Genomic DNA, 15145 nt, shown 5'->3' with positions numbered 1-15145 from the left:
TTTCTCAGCATGACATATGTTGGTAAGAAATAGTTGCTAAATTTGAGGAATGAGTGAAGAACTCTTAAAGAACAATTTTAAAAAGCTGAACCACCTAAATTCTGGTTAAAGTTGAGAAAGGCATTTCTTTCAACTGGAAAAAAAACCAAAATATTCTCTTACTACCACCTACTGGTACAACAAAACGTCCCATTGATGAGAAAGCAGTAATACTGATGGTGTCTGCTTTTCAGATGCTGAGCTTCTTCCAAGACTAGAGAGGACTACGTTGGGTGACCTTGGGTGAAAGTCTCCACAGTGTGAGAGAAAGCCCTGGGTCTGAAACCAGATGGTACAATTCTTAAAATAGTTTATTTAGCTCTTTCCAACACATCAGTATTTAAAGGCATAAATACTGTTGCCTCTGCCTTAATGAACCTTATAAAGAAGACATACCGCCACCAGAGCAAGTAATGAACCCTCATCAATTCGCTCCCACTGAGATCTATCCATCAAAAATGAACGCGGATGTGTGAACCTGCACACGGTGACCAGAGAGAGTGAAACTGCGTTTTGCCCCATAATAAGATGACTGGCAGTGAGTCTTTCCAAACTCAAGCCCACCTCTATTGTTATTTGACCTAAGAAGCCATCCGACTGTCTTCATTATAATGATGCACATTTGTATGTATGAGAGCTGTAATTCATTGATTCTCAAGTCTCTTTTCCTCAGAGCCAGTTTAAAACAATTAGGATTTGCAAGCTGTTCCATAAAAGATAAGCACCCAGTATCAGGGGTGACATTTCACAAAGGCTGACTAGTGCATGTTGAGTAGCTGATTGCTTCTGTGGCCTCCGAGTGCCTCAGCTATACCCATGCAATGCAACCGTCCTCAAAGACATGTTCAAGGTAACGATGTTGATATTTAAGGGGGTTGCAGGAGACGGGGAGTGTATTTTAAGCTTAATCATTATCCAAGTTCAAATTTTATAATGCACTTCTCGCCATTTCAACAGCTGCAGGACTTCAGAGTTTTGCCTTATTGCTCCAAAGAAAAAGTTAACAAGCCAGGAAAGGTTTCGTGCACAATTTTCAGCTGTCCCTGGCTTCTTGGTATCGATGCTCCTCTGTAACTTAATCTCCTCAAACCCTTTTGGTAAGTTCATGTAAGATCAAAATCAACAGCCAATTCTCTGTTAAGTCAGTAGATAAAGTAAGACATAGGAAACAATCCAGAAACTTGGACAGATCGTGCATTCCTCATTTACTGAATCACATTTACATTAGAAATGAAAGGTGAAAGTAAATAAATTAAGTTAGCATCCTTGATAAGAAAGAAAGAGCTGTGAAAGTGTTCTCTACAGTGAGCTGAGTAGTACAACCACATGCCTGGGCAATGGGGCCAGGGTCGCTCCACTCTTCAGGAAGGATGAGTCGAAGTTTGACAGATGGATGAGAGGAGGAAACAGGATCCAGCGAAAAGGCTCTTTGTCTCAGAAGAACTAGAGGGGCACAAAGAAGCATAAGGCTGGCGACCTTCCACTATGGAATGGATTTAAAACTATCTCCAGTACTGCTAAATGTCCCCTGGGGCGGGGAGGGCATGCATGGGTAAAAGCATCCGGTTTGAAACTTCTGACTTACAGAATTAACATTTTTAGATACATATATACTAGATTTGACTTTTTATTGTATGTTTCACCTACTCCTGTTGCTGCCATCCATTTCCACGCCTCCTCCCTCCGCCACACACACCTCTATCTCATGGGTGAAGCCAGCCAGGCTCAGTCCCCAGCTCCCCTTACTCCAGCTCCTCAGAGAACAAGAGCAGAGTCAGCAGGACCAGGGCCTCCCAAGCGGGGAGGGTGAGCATTTCTAAAAACAGCCATGCAGCATACAAAATGCCATTCAGACACGGAGAAAACAATTCGTTGTTGCTCAGATAATTTTATATGCACCAGTTGTTAAAAATCAGTGTACTTTTAAAAAAAGTTATTTAATAACCTCCTCCCTCTCTCACAAGCAAAATCACACACACACACACACACACACATATATATATATATATTATTTTATTTAATTATTTTTCAAGTACAGTTTTCTGTCTATTACTCCCATCCCCTCCCACACCCACGTGCTCCCCCCCTCCCATTTCCACCCTTCTCAGTTGTTGTCCATGTATCCTTTATATTTGTTCCTCTAAATCCCTCCCCTATTTCCCCTGAAATTCCCTCCCCTCTCCCCTCTGGTCACTGTCAGCCTGTTCTCTATTTCAGTGTCTTTGGTTATACAAAATGACACATATTTTAAACTCATACACCCATACATACTTCTAAAATAAATGAGGCAGTTTACAAAATTAAATAAAAGCATGTCAAGATTTTTATATTGAGTGCGGGCTTGCGAATCAGACAATCGCGGTTCGATTCCCAGTCAGGGCACATATGTGGGTTGCAGGCTGGTTCCTTGCAGGCTAACTACCAGCAGGGGATGCACAAAAGGCAACCATACATTGATGTTTCCCTCTCTCCTTCCCCTCTAAAGATAAATAAATAAATAAAATCTTAAAAAAAAAAAAGACTCCTCTTTCTTTAAAAAAAAAAAAAAATTTTATAAAACAACAAATAAAAATTCAAGGGGAAAAAAAGAAAGCTTACAGAGAAATGGATGCTAAGAAACCCCTGTGATGGATGTACTACTTGTAGTAAAGTCCTGGAATCGCACCCTTGCATTTGCTGGCGGACTAAAAACGAAGCATGTACTACAATATTCCTAAAGTAGCAAATAAGAATGATGTCCTCTGGATGGACAGACATCCTCTAATGACTGTCTAAACTGCGCCAGGTTGGGCAAGGGCTCAGCCTGGACAAAAATGGGACGTGAATCCCCGAGTTTCTGACACCATTTTGTTTAAATCAGAGAATGAAAACTGGAAGACTGACTACAGACCAAGTCCAGCCAGGTAACATGTATTTGAAAATGACACTATGCTATTTTAAAATATTATTTTGAAAACAAGTAGATTTCACATAACAAGTCTAATTGCCTGCTTCCCTTGAAAAACCCAAAGATCTGGAGACACCGGGGATAAATTTTCCCATGGCAACACAGACATCAGTAACAGCGCCCTAGAGCCAGACATGCACCTTCCTGTTCGCCCAAATCCCCATCAGGCATTCTTCACCCACTACCTTACCCGAGTTGAGTTTGCAACTTTATTCGGGATTAAAAAAAAAACAAGAAAAAAGAAATTTACTTTTTTAAAGGAAGTTTCCCTAATTAAAAATCAGCAATTTGATCAGGAAGAATTAATGAAGATTAAATGCTTAAGAGAGAATGCTTTCCTCTATAGACCGAAAGGAAACTGGGTAATACCGCTTTGATATTAGCCATGTCTATGGACCCCAAAACCAGGATAAGACCCTACTACAGCCAACGGGCTTGATTTAAACCCAACTACTCAGAGTGTTTTCACACTGTTGTATATATCAAAAACTAAATTCAGAACAAAAGTGTAGTACCATGCATAATTTGGCTCCAATTCTTTGCCCCTTCCTATATGCACTGTCCTCGTACTATAGGTTGAATTACCTGCCCAAGCCCCTTCCTCTGGGCTCAGCTGTGTGACCTGCTTTGGCCAACAGAATTTTAGCTAACACAGTACAGTCTTGAAAAGGAGTTACACACTGGCCTTGTTGCCCTGTACCTCTTCCATCACCTACAGTGCATGGCCAGGGTATCCTGTGGAAGATGTGGGACACAGGGTTACACCAGAAGCTTCCAGCTTAGATCAGCAGACCAGCTGACCAGCCGGCTAAACCCAAATAAATACGTCTAATCATAAGCGGATAGCTCAGCTGACCCATTGTACGATCAATAACTGTTCATTGTTGTATGCCTTGTATGTTTTGTTATGCAGCAAAAGCTAAATGATTTATATTGTGAACCCTAAAAAACAAAAGATACCTATGAAGAAGAGCTCCTGGTGGCTAATTGGGCTCAAATTTTAAAAAACAGAGCCTACCAGCCATTTCTACACAGGGAATTCTCACATATTACCCTTCAGGAAGAATATGCCCTGAACTGCCAGCCCTCACTGCTTCTGCGATCTGAGCCAGGTGTTATGAAGGGGTTCCTGAAACCCTAGTTCAACCAATGGGACTGAGGCCTTCCACTCTCCCATCAGAGCTGCACAGTTATATCCTCATCAACATCTCCACCAACCAAGTACAGCAGCTCATTCATGACCAATCATGAAAGTGCCTTTTGGACCAATCAAACTACGAAGATTTGTAGTCCTCAGTTGCATGAGGACAGGCCAATCAGGGACCAGAGCAGGGACTTCTCTGATATCAGCCAGCTCCCCTCTGGCTCTGAGCATGCACTTTGCCCCTCCACCAAAGACTGAAGAGTGTATTTCCCTGGCTGAGATAAAACACTAAAGATGTCTCACTGGAGCAGAGAAGAACATATCAATGCAGGCCAGAGCACTCTGGCAAAGAACACAGAATGGAGCAGAGCAGACCAGCATAAAGGAGACCAGCACAATACAAAGCAAACCAGCATGGGGCAGAGTAGGCCAGGAAGGAACAGAGAAGAGCTATCTAGCTGGAGAGGGGCCTGGCCCCAGGCCTGCCTGGCTCCAGGGCCACACCACAGCCAGGCTGTATCACAGTTGACCTGGTTTGCACTGAATCAAGTTTCCTTCTTCACTGTACTCCAAATGGGATTCCTATTGGTGTTGAATTGGCACCAAGGACAATCCATTGACAATACGTACTTTACTAATAAATCATTTGACTTAGTTCAGAAAATAGATAATTTCCTGAAGTTTCCCCTCAAAACTACTTTCCTCGAAGCCCTGGCTGGTGTGGCTCAGAGGTTGAGTGCCGGTCTGTGAATCAAAAGGTCGCCAGTCCGATTCCCAGTCAGGGCACATGCTTGGGTTGCAGTCCAGGTCCCCAGCAGGGGGCATGTGAGAGGCAACCACATATTGATGTTTCGCTCCCTCTCTTTCTCCCTCTTCCCCCTCTCTAAAAAAATAAATAAATAAAATCTTTTTTTTTTAAAACCTACTTTCCTTGAGAAAACAGGTTGTTTTCAAACTGTCTTCTAATGGTGGGGTTAATTGGAGGAACAAATTCAAACTAGGACACACAAAATAAGCATAAGCAATTGATATAACAAATGGCAGACTAGCAATTTTTGAGAAGAAACATTTAGCAATCATAAATAGCAATTGAGGCTACTTATTTGTTCCCCATAGCATTAAGGTTTTCATGAGAAATAAGCTGTTTCTTAAATATATTATAAAGCATAATACTTGTTTTCTCCCTTCTAGTTTTTAAAGTATAGACTCCTCTTGACCTCCCTAGTGAACAAACAACACTAAAAATTCTAAGAGGGAAATATTTCTTATTGCTATTCATACCTTGCATTTGCACATTGCTTTATAGCTTACAAAGCATTTTCTTTAGATTTACTCTTTTGATCTCCATTAAATCCTATAAAGTTGATATAATTACAACCCTTTACTTTCGCTACTAAAGAAAAACAAAGCTTTGAGTAAAATACATGTCCATGACTGCTTTGCTAAAAAGTTTCAGAAACAGAACTCATAGCTTGTCTCTGAGCTGGTGCTTTTCCACTGCACTTTAATTTTTTTAAAGGTTTGTTTTATGAGAGAGCAATGCAAGAAACACCTATTGGATACCTCCAGCACGTGCCCCAACAGGGGATTAAGCCCACAACATGGGCACGTGCCCTGACCAGAAATTAACCCCACGACCTTGCAGTTACAGGACAATGCTCCAACCAACTGAACCACACTAGCAAGGGCTCCAATACATTTTTAGGTGTAAAAGGATTGTGTAAATTCCAAATACATTGCCCAATCACTGAAATGTTTTCTTTGCCTTCCCTATCATATATCTTATCACTCCCCCATCCCAAGAAATGCTTTTAATGCCAGAGTAAGCCATACGTATTTATATGCTTAGAATGAGAGATTTGTTATAATGGATACAAGATATAAAGGATTTAATACATAAATCTGCTATAAGTCCAACTTTCTACAGCTATTTTAAGATGTCTTTTAAATAACGCTTTCTCTTGTTAAGAATATTTACCTCTTTCAGGCAGAAAAGCATTCCTATTTTTTTCCAGAAACCGTATCCTGAAACCTTAATTTTTTTAAAGCTACTCTTTTTGATGTACATGGATTATCTATCTCTCTTTTTCTTACACTCTTTCTCAGTTCCCATATTTCTTCCTGCCCCCACTCTTTATACATTAAGATTTTTTCTTTAAGTCTTCTATAATAAAGAACTTGAATACATTTTATTGAACTCACTGATATGTTTATTCAAGACTTTTGTACTTCTTATTCTTTTTCATTAAATTTATTGGGGTAGCACTGGTTAATAAGATTATACAGACTCCCACCAAGATGGAGGCGTAGATGAAAACACTGTGCCTTCTCCCACAACCAAGTTTGAATACAACAAAGGTTTGGAGAACAAAGACACAGCCAAAGAACAGAAAATTGAACTATACGGAAGTCCAAAAACAATGAACCGTTCTACCTGATGGGTAAGAGGGGCGGAGCCACCATCGGAGCAGGATTGGGCAGGAAGGATCCCCCAACCCCAGGCGCCCAGGCATCTGGGGTAGTGCCGGCGGCGGACCCAGCGAGGGCTTGGGACGACGGGAGTGAGCAGTGAGACGGACCGTGCAGCCCCCAGCAAGAACCCAGCAGCGGCTGACCTCAGTCGCACATTCGAGAGCAGTGGGACGAATTGTGCGGCCCATGGTGGCGGCGGGAGGGTGCTCGCCGTTGCCTTCCTTTGGCCCCGCCCCCACATACAGCGTCACAACCCAGCGACTGGGTCGCCCGGCCTTGGTGAACACCTAGGGCTCTGCTCCTCATACGTAACAGGCAAAAACAATTCAAACTATGGCTCAAGAAGAACTCAAAGCCCGAGAGCCCATAAGTCTAAGTGACCAGCAAATAGCGAAACTCTCAGATGCACAATTCAAGACACTGGTGATCAGGATGCTCGCAGAACTGGTTGATTTTAGTCACAAATTAGAGGAACATATGAAGGCTAAACTAATGGAAATGAAGGGAGATGTCCAGGAAACCAATAGCGATGGAAAGGAAACTGGGACTCAAATCAATGGAATGGACCAGAAGGAAGAACAAAACATCCCACCAGAAAGGAATGAAGAAATGAGAATTCAAAAAAATGAGGAGAGGCTTAGGAACCTCCAGGACATCTTTAAACGTTCCAACATCCGGATTATAGGGGTACCAGAAGGGGGAAAGAAACAGCCACGAGTGGAAAACTTATTTGAACAAATAATAAAGGAGAACTTCCCCAGTCTGGCAAAGGAAATAGACTTCCAGGAAATCCAGGAAGCTCAGAGAGTCCCAAAGAAGTTGGACCCAAGAAGGAACACACCAAGGCACATCATAATTACATTAGCCAAGACTAAAATGAAGGAGAGAATCCTAGAAGCAGCAAGGGATAAGGGGACAGTCACCTACAAAGGAGTACCCATCAGACTGTCAGCGGATTTCTCAAAAGAGACCTTACAGGCAAGAAGGGGCTGGAAAGAAGTATTCCAAGTCATGAAATCCAAAGACCTACAGCCAAGATTGCTTTATCCAGCAAAACTTTCATTTAGAATGGAAGGACAGATAAAGTGCTTCTCAGATAAGGTCAAGTTCAAGGAGTTCATCATCACCAAGCCCTTATTATATGAAATGTTAAAGGGACTTATCTAAGAAAAAGAAGATGAAAAATATGAACAGTGAAAGGACAGCAAACTCACAGTTACTAACAACCACACCTAAAACAAAAGCAAACCAAGAGGACAGCTAGATCAGGAGTGGAACCATAGAAATGCAGAACACATGGAGGGTTAGAAACAGGGGGGTGAGAGGAGGAGAAGGGGGGAGAAGGTACAGAAAATAGCATAGACAGTAGGTAGAAAATAGATAGGGGGAGGGCAAGAATAGTAGGGGAAATACAGAATCTAAAGCAGTTGAGACACGTGGGCATAAACTAAAGGGGGGAAGGGTGGGGGAGGGGGTGTGCAGGGTGGAGGGGAATGAAGGGGAGGAATAGAACAACTGTAATGGTATAATCAATAAAATATACTTTTAAAAAATAAGATTATATAGATTTCAAGTGTATATTTCTATGATACATGATCTGTCTATTGCACTGTATGCCCATCACCCAAAGTTAAATCATCTTCCGTCATTGTATATTTGCCCCTCTTCACACTTTACTATACCCTCCCTCCCCCTGGTAACCACCATACTGTTGTATCTGTGAATTTCAGTTTTATATCCCACGTATGAGTGAAATCATATGGTTCTTAGCTTTTTCTGGCTGACTTATTTCACTTAGCAAAATATTCTCAATTGTATTTTTTATTCATAATTTTAAAAGTGAATAAACAGAACAACTGGCATATTCCTTCCAAAATATAATAGGTTCTAAATGTTTTCAAAGGTAATTGGAGTTCTTACCTTTGACCTTATCATGAACTGTTTCCTGAAATGTTTTTAAATGTATACACAAATATTTTTAAAGATATAGGATTAGAAAGAAATCCATTTATAATGAAATTTAATTATGGGAAGTAAACGAATGAAGACTCCAGTTCAGAACCTCTTACAAAAACCTTCAAAAAACAAAAGTTGACATATTACTGAATAAGTAATGCTTTAATATCACAAATTGCTGTACACAGTAACCCTACAAGGTAAACACTACTGCCACATGCTATACACTGAAAAGGCTTAAAGGAGCTAAGAAAGGTACACCAACTACTGAGCTACCAAGTGGCAGAGCTGAGTACTGAACCTTTCTCCAAGGTCCAGGTTTATAGCCATTGAATCCTTCTCATTGCCACTGGCACCATTCATAAATTCAGGACTTTTCTTAACTCATTCCTAGCCACCAAAATGGTTTCTCTAACTCTGAATCTTTTCATACATATTCCAACTTCATTGACCCTCCCCTGGCCACATGACTGAGTCTAGCTTCTCGAATCAAGAATTTAAGACCCTCAGCAAGCCACCTATGTCTTAACAAAAGAACCACAGAAAACACAGGACCAGCCAGTCTTCTCCCACCACCATCCCTCATTAATGTCATTAGTTCTGGCGGGAATGCCTTTTGCTGTCTACTATCACCACCGACTTAAGCTCCGCTCATCTTCCCAGGCATAGCTCAATAAATGCAATCTCAGGGAAGCCTTTCAGCTCCACCTGGAAGGGATCTTTCCTTCCTCTGCATTTGCATCACTTTATAATTACAGCAAGACATTTATTAAACATCTTCATGAACAAATATAATTATTTGTGTCACAGAATTTTTTTTCAATTCCTCAAATATGTCATGCTCACCTTGTCATCAAGCCTAAGCTGGATTCACTGACTGGAACATTCCTTTCACTTCTTTTCCCTTGTCTAACTTCTACTTTTCTTTTAAGCATCAACTCACAGGAAACTTCCCCTAGAAAGCCTTCCTTCACTACCCGCAACCCTAGCCCTGGACCAAGTATCCACAGTGGATACCAACTCATCACAACCCCAAGATTGCTAATTGGTTTTTTACTGTCTTTCTCCCCACCAGATTCAAAATCTTACCAGAGACTCCATTTATTTTATCTGTAGTTGTACTTCAACAGCTAGCATAGTACCTGCCATGTAGCTGGAACATTTTTAAATGAATTTACAACTAAATTTCCTTATTATCCTGTCTGATTAATCCAGAGGTAAATTTCAAAGAAGAGGACTTTGCAATTAGTACAAAGTAAATAATTGTTGGGTGAAATGATTCTTGTGGGAAATGGCCTAGATTAGTTATCTTACATCCTCAAACAATATGGATTAAACTAACAGTATAAATATGAACACCTGATAATGTCTTTTATAGAGAAAACAAGGATAAATATTTCAAATCCATTTAAATAAATGTGTTAAAACAACTGAATCAAACCTAGAAGCCCTGATTGAATTACTGCAAATCATTTTAATTCTTTACTGTCATCTGCAGCTCCCTGCAGTGCTCGATTACCAGCTATCTGTACTATAAAGCACTGCACTCCAAATCATCTAGGTTCTTGATCATCTGGGACTCTTCTCGGGACTCTTTCAATGTCCCAAGTGCTGTTCATAAGCAAACCCTTTTGGCCAACTCACAGCCTTCACTCTCCCACCACTGAGCTTTTGCCTTCCGTCTACAATCTATAAAATTGCTTATCTCACCTAGCGGGTATTAAACTAAATGAAATAAGTCAGTCGGAGAAAGACAAATTCCATATGATGTCATTTACACGTGGGATCTAAAGTACAACACAAACAAAACAGAAACAGACTCATAGATATAGAACACAGACTGGCAGTTGCCAGATGGAAGGAGGTTGGGGACTGGGTGAAAAGGATGAAGGGACTGAGAAGTTACAAAACAGGCATGGGGATATAAAGTACAGCAGAGGAAATATAGTCAATAATATTGTAATAACTATGTGTGGTGTCAGATAAGTACCGGATATATAACCAGGCAATTCACAGAATACATGTGGCCCTAACAAATACATAACATACTTTATTTTACTGATTAAAGAGTTGAACATTAGAATAATATTATGATATTCTTATTTATCTGTTTTGTATAGATGAAAAAAGAAAAAAGCTCTCACCTCCAGAGTTGATAAGAGCATACCTTGCTGTATGAATATTAAATAAAATATATAGCTTTTCTGGAGAACAATCTGGTGAGACAAGTAAAATATAAGTAATATGCATCCATTTTGACCCAGATATTCTATGTACAGAGTGGAGCAAAAGTAGGTTTACAATGGTTTGTAGGGAAAATAATAAAATCATTAACAAACAACAATATAAGAATAAACTGTTTCGCATACTCACAATTACAAACCTACTTTTGCACCATCCTGTATATCCCCAAGAAAACAAAAGAAGCTGTATGTAAAAGATGTACGTATACATCCCATGTGTATATGTATGTACAGAGTTACATGGCAGAATTACAGAAAAAGCTACAAATCCACTGATAAGGGATAGATACATTAAATGCAGTCAACTCAAATACTATATAGCAGTTGAAAGAGACATGGTAGAATTTTATGTGCTAACATGTAAATAATATGTTATTACAAGAAACAAAAACACACTATAGAATAACATGAATATATTGAAACATTTCATATTAGAATCAACCCAGTGACATTATTACATGAATACTACTGAATCTACTGTAATATTTTTATATTATTCACAAATGTGCCAAGATTGCAGCTGAAAATCCATGTTTATATGATCCTATCAGGCTCCTCCAGCTTTAAAATTCTTTAATTCTAAGAACTTAAGACAGTATAGATCTTGGAAACTGTTATTCCAAGGCCCCAGTGGGTCTCCTCTACGTTTGAGTGCACGTCATCAAAATGCAGTATGAAGACACTACAAAGGGTCCAGAATTTTAAATCTACTTTGTAAAATGTAGGTAGTCCTTCATTATCAATGACAATTCATGTTTTTTATAGAAATCACAAATTATAACCATCTCTTACCTCAATAATAATGCAAGAACCATTATAGCTTGAAAAAAACTAAGGTAATAGAACCTTCAAAGAGTTAAATAACTGTAAGATTTGCTTATATGGTACTATTAACCTAAAAATGCTGACTGTCAACCAAATCTCCTTAGAGGGCCATCGGAGACAAGAGTGGGGCCTCTTCCCATTGGGCGCTTATAGTCAGAACACCTGGGGGTAAAAACCGCTCTTTGGGCTCCAGAATCCCAAGCAAATCAGATGAGCTAACTGAGCCTCAACTGCCTCATTCGTAAATTGGAGAGTAGCATAGTAAAACCATTATGTATGTAATACATAAAAGATGCCTATTACTGTGCCTGCACAAAACAGCTTCTCAAATACTCATCTAATAGAAACATCTGCATCGTTGTTGCTTCTGTTACCTAGTTTCTTCCCCTGAGTTTTTATACCACTCCATGCACAAGCATTCTATTTAATTTTCATACTACACTGTGAGAAAGGGGTTTCTTGCCCCCTTAAAAGCCTATTTGTTGACATATTCTTTTCCACTATAAATATGTGAAACTCTGTTATCTCAGAAACGCAGGGAGAAAGCATACTTACAAAGCACACCCCCAAATCTCCGTGTTGCTCTCCACTGAGCTCAGTGCTCTTCTCAGGCACATATGTCTGCCTCCTATCATCTCTTCATGAGGTTCGGGGCAAAAGGCCTAGTCAAGTAGATGATCTTTGATTGCCCTTACACTTTCCCCAAACCACCTATAAAACAAGGGGTAAAACACACCCACAACCTTAATTTTTTAAATAATAGAACATGAAAATAAGCTCACCCTTACTATGTGCAGTTTACGGCATATCACAGAACAAAGGAAATGCTCCTTGGATCATGCAAAAACCTCACTGAACTCATAGTCTTCACATCCGAGTGCCCAGCCAGCCTACTCCTCACTGGTCCCTTCTGCTCTCCCCTTGGGCTGGCTAGATCACGCAGTGTGAATTGTAGCCCAAGTCTAGCTAAAAGTACTTTCTCTCTCCCTGCATGTCTATCAGCGAGTAACTAAGTCAGGTAATGAATTTAACATGTATCTTCTAAGTGTAATGACCCAATGAATTTCTAAGCCAGTTAACACACGATATGCTTGCTCCCCTTAAAGGAAATATTTTATAAGCTGCCCACTTCTTCCCACATCTAGTATCACAATTAAGTAAGTAAAATCCCTTTGGTTGTAAGAAAGAGCTGTGAACAGAAATATTCTCAATTCTTTGTGACTGGTTTTAAAGCGGTGTGTAAGAATACACAGAAAGTTATCCAGAGAACTGGTAGTTGTCCACATAAAAAGTAGATCTGGGACTTCATCTATAAGCCACTTCAAGAAGAAAGTACTCTGGAAAAGTCAATCAAAATAAACTGTGGAGAGTTCAAGTGACACAAGTCTTGAAACAGCAGAGAGGACCTGCTGAGAGCAAAGGTTTTACTCATACTTGGCTCTCCGAGCAAAGCAGCACCCTCACCCCAAGAGTCGAGTCACAAACCCCAATTTCTCTGTGCCAATATGAAGTTGCCAAAGTTTTCATCTTGAACCTATACTGCACAATAGTCACTGGCCATATGTGGCTACTGAGCTCTTGAAATCTGGCCAGTTTGAATTCACATGCGCTGTAAGTGTAAAATACAAGATTTTGAAGACTTAGAACCATTTTTTAAAAATCCTTACGGTTTTAAAATATCTCAATAAGTTACATATTGACTACATGTTGAAATTAACACATTTTGGATACATTGTGCTAAATAAATTATTGAAATTAATTTCACTTGTTTCTTTTTACTGGCATAATGTGGATACTAGAGAATTGAAACTTATGTATGTGGCTTACAAATATCTCTATTTGACAGCACTGTTCTGTGTAATTAATAAAAATAAATAAAAAATACTGAGCACTTGCAACGTGCCAGGCCCCGTGCTAGATACTGCACATAGTATCTGAGACAACGTTACAAAGCGGCTCTACAAGAAGTCTACGGAAGACTGAGCCCCATCAAAACGTGTCAGGTGTTCCCACGGAGTAACTCAAACCAGGCACTATTAACATTATGGCAACTTCCATGTTGGCACAGGAAAGACTGATACAGCGTTCCCAGAGCAGCACACTTTTGTGACTATAGAACAGGTACAAAACGGCAAGTTATATCGCAGGCCTGGCAAATAATCTCCAAAATGAGGCTGATCTCCTGGACAGCTTAGGCTTCGTAGCTGCCAACGGCAGGACAAGCCACTCGCAAGAGGACAACCAAGTTCAAATTCCCTGGATAACTTGGCAAAGACCTGACTGCGGATACCCCTGCGGAGGGCGGGGGCCTCTGGATGCCGGGCACCCCGTCTCTCCCGACCTTGGCACACACTCTACCCAGCCACAGCCCCACTCCAGATCTCCGCGCGGTCACTGTCCCCACCCTTGGGACAAGGAGAAGTGGGACTTAAAACCTCTACGAGACAGGGAAGTGATCAAGAAAAGGCCAGGGGCAGGTTGGGGGAAGGTACCTGAGATACAGAAGAGTCCCAGATCTTTAATGCCGGATCATCGCCGAGGCCTGCCCGGCTCCCACGGCCACCTGTGACCGAGAAGGTGCTGCAGACCCGACGCTGCGGCGCAACCGACGGTGCTCTGCCCTGACTCGCAGCTATGGCAACTTAAACTAGCCGCCCAGCCACAGCGAGCGTACTGGGCCCCACTGGTGGCGCTTGGCCCTCTGGGAGTTGTAGTCCGTATCATCCGCAAAACAAAGAATTACTCAGGGACAGCGGCCCTGAAATAAACTGCAAGTCCCAAGATGCCACACGACTGTCTTCTGGTGATTCTCCCGGAAAAAGCCGGATTAGTTGCCACTTGAGGCCCCAGGACGCGCCCTCTTGCCCTCTTCTTTTTCTCCTTTTTTTTTCGACCCAAGGAATTAGAGAGCTACCTTGGCCCACAGTATAATTTAATCAGAAAAACCTAAAATATTTATTTTACTATTTTAAAAAGAAAAAATCAAAATAGTTATGATCCTAACAGACTAGCTTTCTTTTACTCCTTGGGGAACAGGCAGGTGTGATTTCTAGCAGTCATATGTAAAAATCCCCCTACTGCCAGAGCCTAATGTCTTCTGCCTCACAAATTCTCAGAACTGTAAGGGAACAGAGGAGATTATCTAGACAAACATTTTAGGCCTGGATAAAGTAAATGACTCGCATAAGATCTCATAGCTCATTAATGACAAATCAAAAATAGAATATAGGGATGTTGCTTCATGACTGCTGCCAGGGTGTCACCTCCTATTTCTGGAACAGGAGAGAGACATATTCCCCTCAGAGAAGTTGGTTTCAATCAGGAAAGGGTCACTGTAAAAAACCTCAACAAAGAACTGAGCTTTGGAAAGGCTAAGAAGTGAAAGTCCAAATTAGTCGCGAAGATGGTTCTTTCCTTCAGCTCTGCCAAAAAAGCCATTGATGTTTTACTCGTGGAGGCTAAAAGCAAATTTTATTTTTTCTGTAAGCTTCTTTCCTGGCTTCCTCAAGAACAGCTAGA

General features: G+C 40.8%; 1 protein-coding gene across 10 annotated transcripts in view; it reads right to left on the bottom strand.

Moving 5' to 3' along the window:
- The window catches only part of CEP128 (centrosomal protein 128), a 363215-nt gene extending 348918 nt beyond the window's left edge, over positions 1–14297 (bottom strand). For 9 of the 10 annotated variants that reach the window (XM_037031444.1, XM_037031446.1, XM_037031449.1 and 6 more), the window contains exons 1-2: positions 14119–14297; positions 12182–12337 (exon numbers count right to left, since the gene is read on the bottom strand). The gene's annotated coding sequence lies outside the window, so the exon portion shown is untranslated. The remainder of the gene's footprint in view (positions 1–12181; positions 12338–14118) is intronic. The other variant, XM_037031445.1, reaches the window with a different exon arrangement.
- Positions 14298–15145: the final 848 nt, after the last annotated feature.

This window comes from Sturnira hondurensis, unplaced genomic scaffold (assembly GCF_014824575.4).
Source record: "Sturnira hondurensis isolate 20B ecotype Veracruz unplaced genomic scaffold, ASM1482457v3 Scaffold0021143, whole genome shotgun sequence".
In the NCBI taxonomy this organism is placed as follows: Eukaryota; Metazoa; Chordata; class Mammalia; order Chiroptera; family Phyllostomidae; genus Sturnira; species Sturnira hondurensis.
This window is presented reverse-complemented; position numbering and strand designations above follow the sequence as displayed.